This window comes from Ixodes scapularis, unplaced genomic scaffold (assembly GCF_016920785.2).
Source record: "Ixodes scapularis isolate PalLabHiFi unplaced genomic scaffold, ASM1692078v2 PGA_scaffold3__209_contigs__length_174095766, whole genome shotgun sequence".
In the NCBI taxonomy this organism is placed as follows: Eukaryota; Metazoa; Arthropoda; class Arachnida; order Ixodida; family Ixodidae; genus Ixodes; species Ixodes scapularis.
Genome location: NW_024609868.1, coordinates 118,227,064 through 118,239,647, shown reverse-complemented (window position 1 = coordinate 118,239,647; position 12,584 = coordinate 118,227,064). Strand labels below are relative to the sequence as shown.

Genomic DNA, 12,584 nt, shown 5'->3' with positions numbered 1-12,584 from the left:
GCAAATAAATATATTTACAAGCGCTGCAACTCGCGCCATTAATATGGAGTTGGTGTCAACCATGTCCACCCAAGAATTTATAATGGCATTCCGACGATTTGTTTCTCGCCGAGGGCTACCGAGAGTCATATATTCAGAAAATGCTCTAACGTTCAAAGCAGTAGCGCGAGATCACGCGAACATCTGGAAAGTGTTGAAACTCCAATACGTAATGAATTACACCGCACACAACCACATATCCTGGAAATCCAATGCGGAGTATGAAGTGTGGTAATGAGGTTTTTGGGAGAGGGTGTGCAGAACCGTGAAATCTCATCTTAAAAATATTTTCGACCGAAGCTCACTCGGATTTCAAGAACTATCCACCCGTGGAAAAATGTGGAAAATGCGAAGAACTGTGCCAATTCATTAAAGCCGTTACAAGCACGCCATATCTTGTCAAATACGTCTACCGAATATCCAGGTGGCACGCAGAGTGATACAAGCACTTTATCCATCAGAGCGTACATTCCAAACTTGCGTGGTGGTACATCTTGAATGATAAACGTCACAGACGACGACGACGAGGAAGTGTGCTTCCAAATTCTGAATATAAAGGAAAAATAAGAAGACGACGCTGAGAATTCATTGCCGGTAAAACTCGCCACATAAAGCAGTTCGCTGTCATCGATTCTCTTGTGAATCAGTATCAGGGGAAATAGGTAGCAAATGAAAATCGGGTATTCATGGGACCCCATATCGTTGATTGTTGTGTGCAGACCATGCTCAGAACTAGCTTTCATCTCTCATCAGCCAAGTACAACGACCTGAATCGGCTGGAATGAAGGTTCTTGCACGTTTGACGTGCATTCCACGCAATCATCATTGTTGTTTCAGGCATACAATAAATATGAGCTTGTTCAGAGCACACCCTGGGAACATCGCGAGCCGATAGGAAAACAACTCTACCTTTGACAGCGACTTACCAGGAGGAGCACATTTTACGGTATTCCTGTGCAGGAAGCCTGGGGCAATCCGAGTGACATACCGGAAGTTTCATCTTCATTTTAATATATATTCTTATGAAAAAGCTTGAAAGGTACGCTAATGCGCGGCTTGGGCAGGTGTTATTCTTTCTTTCTTTCTTTTTTTTGTGTCCAGGAACAGCAACAGCCTGAATGCTGGTACACACAAATACACCTTTTGTACAGAAAGGAAACGCAAAAACATTGACCCTAATAAATCTGCATGCTTAGGGAATTTTTAAACGAGCGCTCACTGTCGAATATATCAACCTCCGCGCTGAGTGTATTCAAACTATTTTGAATACGCAACTTGGCCAAAGTGAAGAAAGGTTTTGCATATAGAACCTTTTGGGCTTGCGATTGCTCACGCATGGAACGGATAAAGGGAGCAGAGACACAAGTTCAGAACAACTTAATGTTCCATGCACAGCTTTGCGCAAAAATGCATAATCTCGAAAATTTCTCCCAGCAACTAATGTCTGCAGATCCATCCTGTGTAACGTTGACTCGTGACTAAAACGAAATCCGGCGACCGTAATAATGGTCGTACACACTGCGTGCCAGCTTCCTCTGAACATTTTCTAACCTCTCAGAGCCTGCCACACTCAAACAGTTCCAGATCACGGAGCCGAACTCAAGCTTTGAACGCACAATAGTGGTGCAAAGCCTGACAAGACACGAGGGCTCCTGGAAATCGCGGGTCATTCTCGAAAACAAACCTAAAAGGCGGAAGCATGAACACACCAAATTTGACAAATGTGCATCAAAACTGAGGGTGGAATTTTATAAACGCCCAAATCCTGCACACGATCCTCTCGAAGTAATGGTTCATTATTTAGCTTATGCAAAAAATTGAGAACACAATTTTTGTCCCATAAACATATGACAAGCATTTTTTCCTATTTAAACGCAAGTTTTGCATCTCACACCATAACGAGATTGCAGATACGGCCAGGAGGACATAATATACAGGGTGAAACAAGGAGACGTCAGGTTCTTTAGGTCGACCAGAAAATTCGGTTTCTTAACCTATCGCGCTACGGAAAAAGTAAAGAAAGAAAAAGGCTTAGCTCCTATGGAAATGCAGCGACGCCACCGGTCTGCAAACAACACGGCGCCGTTTCGCACGGGAGACAAGAGATGGCGCAGCAAACGCCGCCAACGAACGAGCATACGGCGCCGAGAGCAGGCCTTTTTAGCAGACGTTCCTTTCGACTCAAAAGCGGCGCGCGTTCCGCAGGCGGCGACAGTCGCAGAAACAAAAAAGACAGGCGCGGTAACAGCAAGGAAATGCAGTTCCTTGTCTGCTAAAGGGCCGGCTCTCGGCGTCGTCTGCTCGTTCGTTGGCGGCAGTTGGCGTCGCGACCGCTTGCGCCATCTCTTGTGTCGCGTGAGAAACGGCGCCGTGTTGTTTGCAGACCGGTGGCGCCGCTGCGTTTTCATAGGAGCTAAGCCTTTTTCTTTCTTTACTTCTTCCTCAGGTAAGTTGGCTCTTCGCAAATTTTACAAAAAAAAAAATGCACCATCTGTGGGCAACGCTGCACAAAGTTGTAGCGCGATAGGTTAAGAAACCGAATTTCCCTGTTGATTTAAAGAGCCTGGCGTCTCCTTGTTTCACCCTGTACCTGGCTAATCTTGACAAGTCGAATAATTACATAAAATATGATCTTTCACTTTGCAAATATTAAAGGTAAACACATAGTTCCAAGCGTCGTCGAAAATCACTGCCAGTCAATTTTAGAGCAATTTAGATACGTGGAATACGTTTGTGCATGAGGCACAACTCGGGCAGTGCTAAAAGGGGCATGATAATTTGGTTAGCATTTTTTAACAGCTAGTCTTTGTGCCTGCTGAACGAGCGCTAATTTTAGGGCAGCCCCGCGCTCCCTGCGCGTTCTTATTCCTTCTCAAACCGACTGCTTTATGAGTTATTGACAGACTTGTACGAAACACGTTACAAGTAATGGATTACTTGTAATCGATTGCATTTTACTGTAATTTTGTAACGCTTCAAATTACTTTCTTTAATGAGTGACAAGCCTTGTAATTGAATAACTTTTTTGCTGTAATCGATTACAAAATCACCGATTGCAATTTTTCCTTTTTTTTGGGGGGGGGGGGGGGGGGGAGGGTTAAATGTGCTGGAGGCACTCAGCTCTGGGCAAAGTTAATTTTTTTTTTTGTTTTGTTTTGTTTTTTCAAAACCACTAAGCACGGAACCTCGAGGATTAGTAAGCCACTTCACTATGCTTCCTTTGCTGGGTACATTTTTTTTTTGTAGACCGGAGATTACATTGGTGTCTGAAAAATGACCTTATCCATCCTCTTGTGAGTAATAAACTTAAAGAGCGCTCTTTTTATTTCATTTTTTCACGAGAGAAATCGGGTGTGTTGGCGTCACTCAGCTCTAAACAAAAATGGTCAAGGCTTTTTCTTTTGGGACAACTGAGCGCGAGACCCCAAGGATTACTGTAATAAAAAAAAAGTTTAATGAAAAGTAACGCGAAAAGTAATCGAGTACTTTAGAGTAATTTTTCAATTTCTTCTTTGAGGCTGCAATTGCAATTGTAATCGGTTACTTTTGTCAGTAACGTGTGCAAGTCTGGTTATTGATGATACTCAGATAGCTCTAATTAAAATGATAATAAAACATTAAAATATATCAGCTAGCCTAACTTTGCTTCGTAATAATTAGCCACGTTAAGCTATTGAAGCGTAACATTGCTAAATTTAAACGCATCCGTGTTTCCCGTCCTTCTTAAAACACAGATCGTGCCATTTACATCCTTAATGATATACCATTATCTTCAGCTGCGTCATAGAATCATCTTTGTATTCCATAACTCATAGCCTTTCCTGGAACATGCACGTCGGCTACGTATTTAACAATGCCAATCGTATGTCTGGGTTTTCGCGCCGCCACTTCCGCTCCCCTAATTTTCTGGTCAAACTGCAATTACAAAAAAGCTTAGTCAAGCCAAAACTTAAACATGCGTGTTCCATTTGGGATACGGCAGCCCGGTCAATCAATGACGCCACATATTTCAAGAAGCGTGACAACGATTTCCTCTGCACCATCCAATCCTCTCTGTAAAGCTACCGGGCCTCGAGAGTTTGAAAATAAATAAATGAAAAGTAATTAACAAATTTTTGTTTTTGATTCGACTTAACGTGACGATTAGCCTTCACAGTATGCCCTCTGGCCGTATAATTTATTTACATAGACCAGATTAGTGTATCTTTTATGGGTTTCCAAAATAAATATGTTCGTATTAAAATCGAACACACTGTATATTCACAGAAGAACTTGGAACCCCGCAGTGTTTCACAATTTGTTCAAAAGTTGGCGGTCATTGTGATGCGCGCGTTCTTTAATAGGTGCTGCTAAAAGCTCTCCCGGACTTTAAAGCTATATTTTTGATAATCCTCACCAAAAAAGCTTCGTATTCATTTAACGTAATCAGGTTTAATGCAAAACGCCTCATTTTTGTTGTATGTTACAGTACAGCGGCTCTTCACTGAAAGCCATAGCTGGACTAAAATAAATACTAAAAAGAAATAAGAAAATAAACAAAGTCCCACAAGACGTGGTTTAAGAGAGTATGCTGCTTATTGAACAATTCGTAATCGAAAATAAAACGTCACGGTAATATTGCCACGCTGGTCAGCGAGCGACCGCGCGCGTGGCCGAGTAAGCTGTAATAACAATAATTGTAGGCCCCCATCAAACATGTGGCATCAAGGGAAGAACGATAGCCACCAACATTCACGTGGCCAGAAGCATTCTAGAATGTTGCGACGCACTTGAAGGCCGCGTTGCTATGCTACAGCTGGACTTAGAAAAGGCTTTTGACCGTGTCTCGCATGAGGTTCTTTTTTGCATCTTAGAACATGCCAATGTTGGTTCAGTGCTTTTAGAAGGTGTTAAAATGGCTTACGCGGAGTGTTCTACTAGTGTCATTGTTAACAAAAATGTAACCGAAAGTTTTAAAGTCCGGTCCTCGGTCAGGCAAGGGTGTCCGTTGTCACCCTTGTTGTTCGCAATGTACCTAGAACCGTTTTGCTTAAAGCTTATTCAGAACGAGAAAATACGCGGCTTTCGCTTGACCTCATGTGAGGTCAAGGTTCTCTCTTACGCGGATGACATCGCCGTTTTTTGTGATGACACCGATAGTATACGTGAGGTTGTCAAAGAAGCTGCTTGTTTTTGTAAGCTGTCGGGAAGCACCATTAACTGGAGCAAGTGCCTGGGATTTTGGCACGGTAGCTGGGAAAGCAAGCCAGCAGTCTTTGAGAATGTTCAGTGGGTTCGTGCACCTGTTAAGTATCTCGGGGTGCCACTCGAGCATTACCAAGACACAAGACAGTATTGGAGAGACGAAGCGGAACAGGCTCGAACGAAGACACTTAAGTGGGGGGGACACGGTTTTTCGATGTTTGCTCGCGCAACGGTCTGTAACTTGTTTATTGTGGCTAAAATATGGTATGTGCTGCAGGTGTTGTGCATGTCGAGAGCCGGTGTTCAGAAAATCCATAGAGTGTTTGCGGTCTTTGTTTGGGGTTCGGTGTGGGAACGCACCAGTCGTACAAACCTGTTTCGTTCAGTTAAAAGTGGCGGTCTAGGCCTGGTTCATTTGTTCTTACGGCAGGTGGTATCTAGATTTATTTTTTTGCGTGACATGAGAAATCCATTTCTACGCAATGTTGTGCAAGTAAGGTTGAGTAGTGCATTGCCTGAATTTGTTGTGTCTTCTGACAATGTGAAATGCGGGAGGATCCAAGGTTTTCTGCGTGAAGTAGTTTTGGCTTTTAGATTTCTGAAGGTGCGCTTTTCATTAGAATATTTGAGTTTGGTGCCGCGAAAGCGTTTGTACAAAGACCTGGTGGATACGGTTTTGCCTGTTCCTCTGTACCGTTCATTGTACTGTGAGGACATTGGTAGCGATGTGCTGAAAAGGGTCAAAAGAATGCCGATTCGACCGTCCGCAAAGAGTTTTTTTTTCCAGCTACATAGCGGCACGCTACCCGTTAAAACCTGGCTTCAGGAAAGGGGTCTTTTTGTTCCCTGGACGACCAATTGCCTGTTATGCCGTAAACCTGAAACCGTAGAACATATATTCCTCGACTGCTGGGATGCCATATTCCATTGGGACATCCTTCAGCGCACTTTAAAAAAGGATCTTCCTGTTTCACCCCGCGGCATTCGTTTCCTTCCGGTCGACAAGAGCGGCAGCGTGCCCTATGATATGTTCATGGTTTTGAGCCTCCATAGTATTTGGCGAACGCGGATGGCTGTGCGTCACGCGGACGTGGATGCGCGTCCAGTCCGAGAGTACTTCGTGGAGAGTGTTGTGCATATAAGGGCGATGTACAAAGCGCAGAGGGAGCAGCCTGAATGGCTCCCTGTTTTGGACGAGCTGGTTGCTTTAAAACCTTTTTAATCCACCCGCGCCAGCCAAGGAGTGGCCGGCGATTTTAGCAATGCTCTGAGTGTATGTGTTGGTGTTTCATGCTCTGTTTAAACCAGGCAATAAAGAAAAAAAAAAAAAAAAAAAAAGCGCGCGTGGCCGAGTGGCTACCGTGCTTGACTGTCGTGCAGAAAGTCTGGGTTCGATTCCAGTCAGTGGAATGCTCTTTTATTTGTTCTTTCATTGCGTTCTCGTGAGTTCGAGAACATTCTCGTCAGATCGAGTTCTGAATGTTCCAGTCGCCGAACAATCTAGGCCGATTGTTCCAGAACCCAACGCGCGTACATAAGGGACTCCGCGTGCTGATCTGCAGTCAGTTTTCGCCCAGCGTTCGACTCTGCTGCTACGCCGACTTAGACGCCCGCGACGCTCCGTTATTACCTTTTGTACCCTTTTATTTTTGGCACAAGTTCGCCACATTAAACGTTTATTTCTTTCTGTTTATTTATTGTTTATTGTTTATTGGTCACCACACGTGACAATATTTACAAGTGAAATCCCATACTGTAGGTTGTATTCGGAAAAGAACGAACGCTTGTGCGTGTAGACTTCCGCAATCAAGGGAACACGGAGGTTTGATAATCATGTACTCATCAAACGAAAAGAAATACAAATCGCTTATGTATTACGTTGTTTAATGAATTCTCGCTTACTTTAAATAAGGTGACCGCATGTTGTTATCAACTAAATTTCGAGGCACACCACATGCATCTAAAAGAGTAACATAAAAACATAAATAAAAAAGAACCACGAACAATTAGAGAACAAACACTAAACAACCAGTGAGTGTTGCCTTTCTATCTGGGAACTGAAGAACGCTGAGCGATTCTTGCTGCGAACCCATTCGTTGAAGTGAATGGCGTTTAAAATGCCCTATACCTACGCATATACATATACTAGGGGTGTCCTCAACTAACATTACTCACTTGAACTTGAAAGAACTACACATTATTAATTAAAGACCAGATTGGTAAATGTGAGCTCTCGAACAGTACTAACCTCGAGGTGTTGGCGAGACTTTAATTGACCACCGGAAGCCAGCAGCTTCTGAAAAAAAGGAGTTGAAAATATACTTTTCGTTTTATATTACAACGAGTTTCCATAAATATCTCTTGTTTCGCAGCACACTCCAAGTAATATTAAATCAAGCAAAACGGCTTGGATGTGCACAAAGTGGCCGACAAAAAACAGTATCAGATGATACTGTTTGGCAGCCGTTAATGTGACCGCAAGAGTGTTTCATGTTGCCTTAATCTCGAATATTATACCTTGCAATGTGAAAGTGAAAAGTTACTTCCTGGCATCTTCAAAAAAATATTTTTGTTTTACTTAAGTTTTTAAATAAAAGTATAGATAAAAATGTTATTATCCTGTGTTTAAGATTAGTAAATTGTAGAATTACCTATTATGTTAATATTTTGTTCTGTTCTTTTTTTTATTTTATGCTGTGCCCGTAGCCCCTTTCGCATTCCAAGATATATTTTGTTATTGGATCCCAAACTAATCTTTGGCTATGGGTCCAAGCACCATTTGTATATTTTGTGGCAAATTATGATATAATATAAAATGATTGCTTGAATATGGATTAATAAGTATCGCACGTAAATGCACGCGCCTTGAGTGTCGACAATTTTTAGTGACGTAGTCACTGACTGTTGAAGAAAGGCAGGACGTGTCTTATTATGCTGAGTCCTTGCATCGCGATTCACTCTTTTTTTATGGGTTAATAGCGCAATATTATGAGCTGCGGAGCTATGATAGGGTGCTCGGAATTCGCCACACCCTGCGTTTGTTGAGTTGTGAATGACTAGACTGGCGTTTGCTGCTAAGTCTCTGCGCTACAATGCGACGTTCTTGAAACGGCCTGTACGTCGTTTGGGGCCCTCTCATGCCGCTGTCACTTACTCACTCTGCTAGATATATTACTCGTGTCTGAGGGCTTGGAGTGACGTGGTGTCGGTGAACAGCGCAGGTCGGAGAACAAGGCAGTCTTTTGTATGCTGCCCCACATGAGTGCAGAGTCCAAGGATTTTACAAGGGTGAGAGCTGAGCTTCTCCGTTGGATGTCCATCAAACTATGGCGGGCTCTCCAACGTAACTTCTGCTGCACGTGATACACAATGCACGTGTGCTGCACGTGAACAAGTATCGTTCGGCCTTGACGTGTTGACGCTCTACACGCAATACCAGGGAAAGATGCCATCTCCTCCTTGAGCAACGAGTTACATGGAGGCGAGAGGAAGGTTTTCGCAACGCTGAGTAGTACTGTGTCAATTCTAAGGAATAAATGAGATGGCATAACATTCAATGCTGCACCATGAAGGCGCGTTCACACTCTTGCAACCGAGTACGACCGAGAAAGACTTCTTGGGACCGGATGCACTGAGCGGAGCTGGTCCTAAGAGATCGCAAGAGGCTTAAAAACCGGTTTGGTCTCTCTCGGTCGCACTCGGTTGCAAGAGTGTGAACGGGCCTTGATTCACACAGAACACCAGAATCCTAATGCTAAGAATGGGCATATTTCGATTATTTTATATATTACTTTCTGTCGACGCTAATGACGACAAGCTATCATTGACATTTGCGTAATCAGCTCAGAGTGGTGAAACCACTAAATACCCCATTGTTGCGACTGAAACAGCACCAATATTGGAGCTTGGTACCACTCTCACTTCTAGCTGGATAAGCTGATTAAATTAATAGTAATTTTGTTCATTTACTCTACTGATATGACAGGTTTCCCAAAGTCAGCTATTAAAGCATATTATGGGTGTGACACCCTAAACCCACTCCAATACGTAACACTGGAGGACAACCAGTTTATTTGTAATTGATTCACTGCAACTTACTTATCAATAAATTCCTGCGTAATGCAAAGTACGATATCGCTATAATAAAAGGTTGAAATTCTGTGAACGCAGCCGATAATCCTGATCTTACTACTTGAGGTATAGTATCTCTTACTTTAATTTCGGATCGTTCATGCACTCTAAATAATCCCCGCACTTCAGCTTTTTAAAAGACCCCTGAAAGTTAATAAAAACAATCTAAGGCAGTTGTTCGACAAAAAGCACCGGCGTAAATAGTTTTTTTTTTAACGAGAATTTGTAAAGGTCTGGAACGTTTACACAAAAATGCCTTTATTTTGGGGAGAGTATATATGTATTTCATAGCCGTTAAATTCCACATTTATTAAAATTTAAAAACTAAATTTTACCTTTTTGCAAGCACACTGTGTTGGATATCCTTCACTGTGTTTATTTATACCAATCTCACCCAAACTTTATGATTACCACAAAGGCGTCGGAACTATTGAAGAGAGGGAGGGGGGGGGAAGGGTGACGGTGGTCGTGGTGGGGAGGCGACGGCGATTTTGCACCCCCTCCCACGTATTGTTTGCACTAAATTTCTTGCCTGTCTAAAATGGCCACCCCCCCCCCCCCCTGTTCCGACGCCACTGATTAAGCCTATTGTTGCAAATATTCAGGTTTAATACCTGCACCAGCTGCAATTTCTCACATGAAGCCTAAGTGATAAAGCGGAAGCCAATCAGTATTTAGACAATTTGTCTTCCTGAGATAAGGCTCGAAATGTCCACACAATGTGCCATCAATCGAGTTACTACAGGTTTCTTTTTCTTTTGTACGGAAGACTTTGTTTGGTTTTTGGAAAAATAAAAGCATTTTATTCTTAAACCAACAGTTTTATATACTCCAACCAACCTCAGGAGCCGCGTAAGCACAAATTGTGTTTGTAAGTCAGCCCCTAACCGCCAAATAATATTTAAAAAAAAAAAAAAAGCGGCCGGCGTTGGGGATTGACTTTCGGACACTGGCGGGGAAGAAGAGTGCACTGCTGACTGAGCTACGGACACAGTAGGCAAGAACGGGAGGATCAGGAGCGGGTAGTGGGAGAATGCAGCCGACAGAGAGTGCTGGAAAGTGCAAGAAAGAGAGGAGGGGAAATAGGTGGTGCAGAAAGAGCACGCTGAACCAGTTGGAGTGAAAATGCCAGAAAAGCGCACTTTTCTTTTAGCTACCCAGAAAATGCAGCGTATAGACTTTGTATACGGGTGGCGCTGAAGTGAAGCGCGCGTAAGTCACAAAAAGACAGTTGTGTGACGTAATCGGTTTCCTTACAAAACCCTGCCCTAGGCACAACCTGAACTTATACCCGCCCCAGGCACTCAAAGACTCTTATTCATCTATGCACTTTATTCACCCTTAAGACGAGACTGCGATGGCAGCTACTCTCACGCCGCACCAATCAGCCACCTCGCTTTCATCACTTGACCCACCACTCCATGCGAGGATCTGGTCGACAGTGTGATCACAATACGAATGAACGACGTACACTCTAAAGAAAGCCCGTGCGTCTGCTTTTCCGCACAACACTCGGAGAGCCAATCACCGCAACTTACGGAGGCAGCTCAGCGAATAACAATGCCAAAACATATGTTTACACCAAAAAACGCAGTCTGAGTTGTGATATTAAGCAATGCAAGAGTGACATTTTGCGTTGCTTAATGTCACAACTCAGACTGCGTTTCTTGGTCTAAACATGTGTTTCGGCATTGTCATTGGCTGAGCTGCCTTCGTAAGTTGCGGTGATTGGCTCTCCGAGTGTTGAGCGTGAAAGTAGACGCACAAATTTTTTTTAGAGTGGGGAACACGTCGCCGGCTCTGCAAAATTATGGCGTTCTTTTTATCTTTTTATGCAGAAAAATTAGTTAGAAACACGTCTAGTGCTTTGGGGGCTGCCCCAACTGGGCTAACATTATTCTAGACAGCCAAATAAAAGCGCCCAGAGTAAAGCACTCATTGGAAATTTGCTGCGCAGTTTTAATCCGAGACTTCGTGGAGAATGTACACTTTGCAGCAACACACATTTGAACAACTGTTCTCATAAGTAATTCTTAGAGGACAGGATTGATTCCTGGTGACTTTTAAACTGGTCACGGAGAATATAGTTGTAGTGCAATAACAACTGTTATCATACCTAATAGTGACCACTCGAGTAGAACGAGATGTAAAATTACTTACGTTCAAATGCAAGTAGAGTGAGCAGTAGAACCCTCATGTTCCCTCCTTAACAAACAAGTGCAATGCACAAATTTAGAATTCGTTTTTTAAGCCAGCCTGGCCTTCCTCGAGTTATCGCTAACAATTTCGGTCGCATCTCATTGGCGGTCTTTCCTGGTTATCGCTCACCAATGGGACCACCGGAAGCTAAAAGCAGATTGTCGCGTTGAAATGGGATCCACCGTATACGCCGTTTCTCCTCACGATGGACCGCAGAGGACGCTACGAGCAATCCCAGTCAGTCCGGCGATCTGAACGTATCACGTGATTAGGCACTACGCGCGTCGCTGCTCTCCTCCTCCTGAAGATCACATGACACTCACGCGGCACTGGATTGGTGTCGACATCTCGTACCGTCTCTTGCAGTATATCGCAAGGTTAACCGGAGTATAACTGAGGGAGTCGACTGCCCGCTCTCTCGTTCGCCAGCGCCGTGTCAGCACAAAGCAGTCCGACGCACGCCCTCAAAAAAGAACTGGCCGTATACTGCGTCGGGACGCACTCGGAACCACGTTCGTCAGCTCAACCACGGGGGAGTATTAGCAAATCATTTTTTGAGGCTTCATACCATTGCGAGCTCGCGGTTCAAAGCACGTCTCGGAGCGGCAGAGCGGCAGGTTGATAAATAAAACACAGCCTGGTAAAATTTCTCAATTAAAAAGTAAAGTGCATTATAAAACATAATGATGACATAATGTAATGTGAAAAGAAGCCAACAAACTACTGACGCTAGGACAGCGATTCGGAAGTGATATATTATTCAACTATAATTCATTTAGGAATTTCATTGTAAAGCGAAATTGAGAGAACAATATATTTGCATTACAAGTTTGCGAAAGTCAGCTGTAAGCAAAAAAAAATGTAATAATTAAAACAATTCTGTGTTTCTGTAAAAAAAAAAGAAGAAACCACCAAGGGCTGGGTGCATAATAAGGACTAAACATGGCAGCACGGCAGTTCATAAAAATTAAAACCTTTATGACTATAATTTTTTGGGCCGAGCGCAACAAGTGAGTTTTTTATGGGGAGAA

The 12,584-nt window shown here is 43.3% G+C and overlaps 1 protein-coding gene across 1 annotated transcript in view; it reads right to left on the bottom strand.

Annotated features, from left to right (window-relative positions):
- LOC121837278 overlaps positions 1 to 7,505 on the bottom strand; it is a 50,518-nt gene extending 43,013 nt beyond the window's left edge. Inside the window, exon 1 of the mRNA XM_042292862.1 lies at positions 7,472 to 7,505. The gene's annotated coding sequence lies outside the window, so the exon portion shown is untranslated. The remainder of the gene's footprint in view (positions 1 to 7,471) is intronic.
- Positions 7,506 to 12,584: the final 5,079 nt, after the last annotated feature.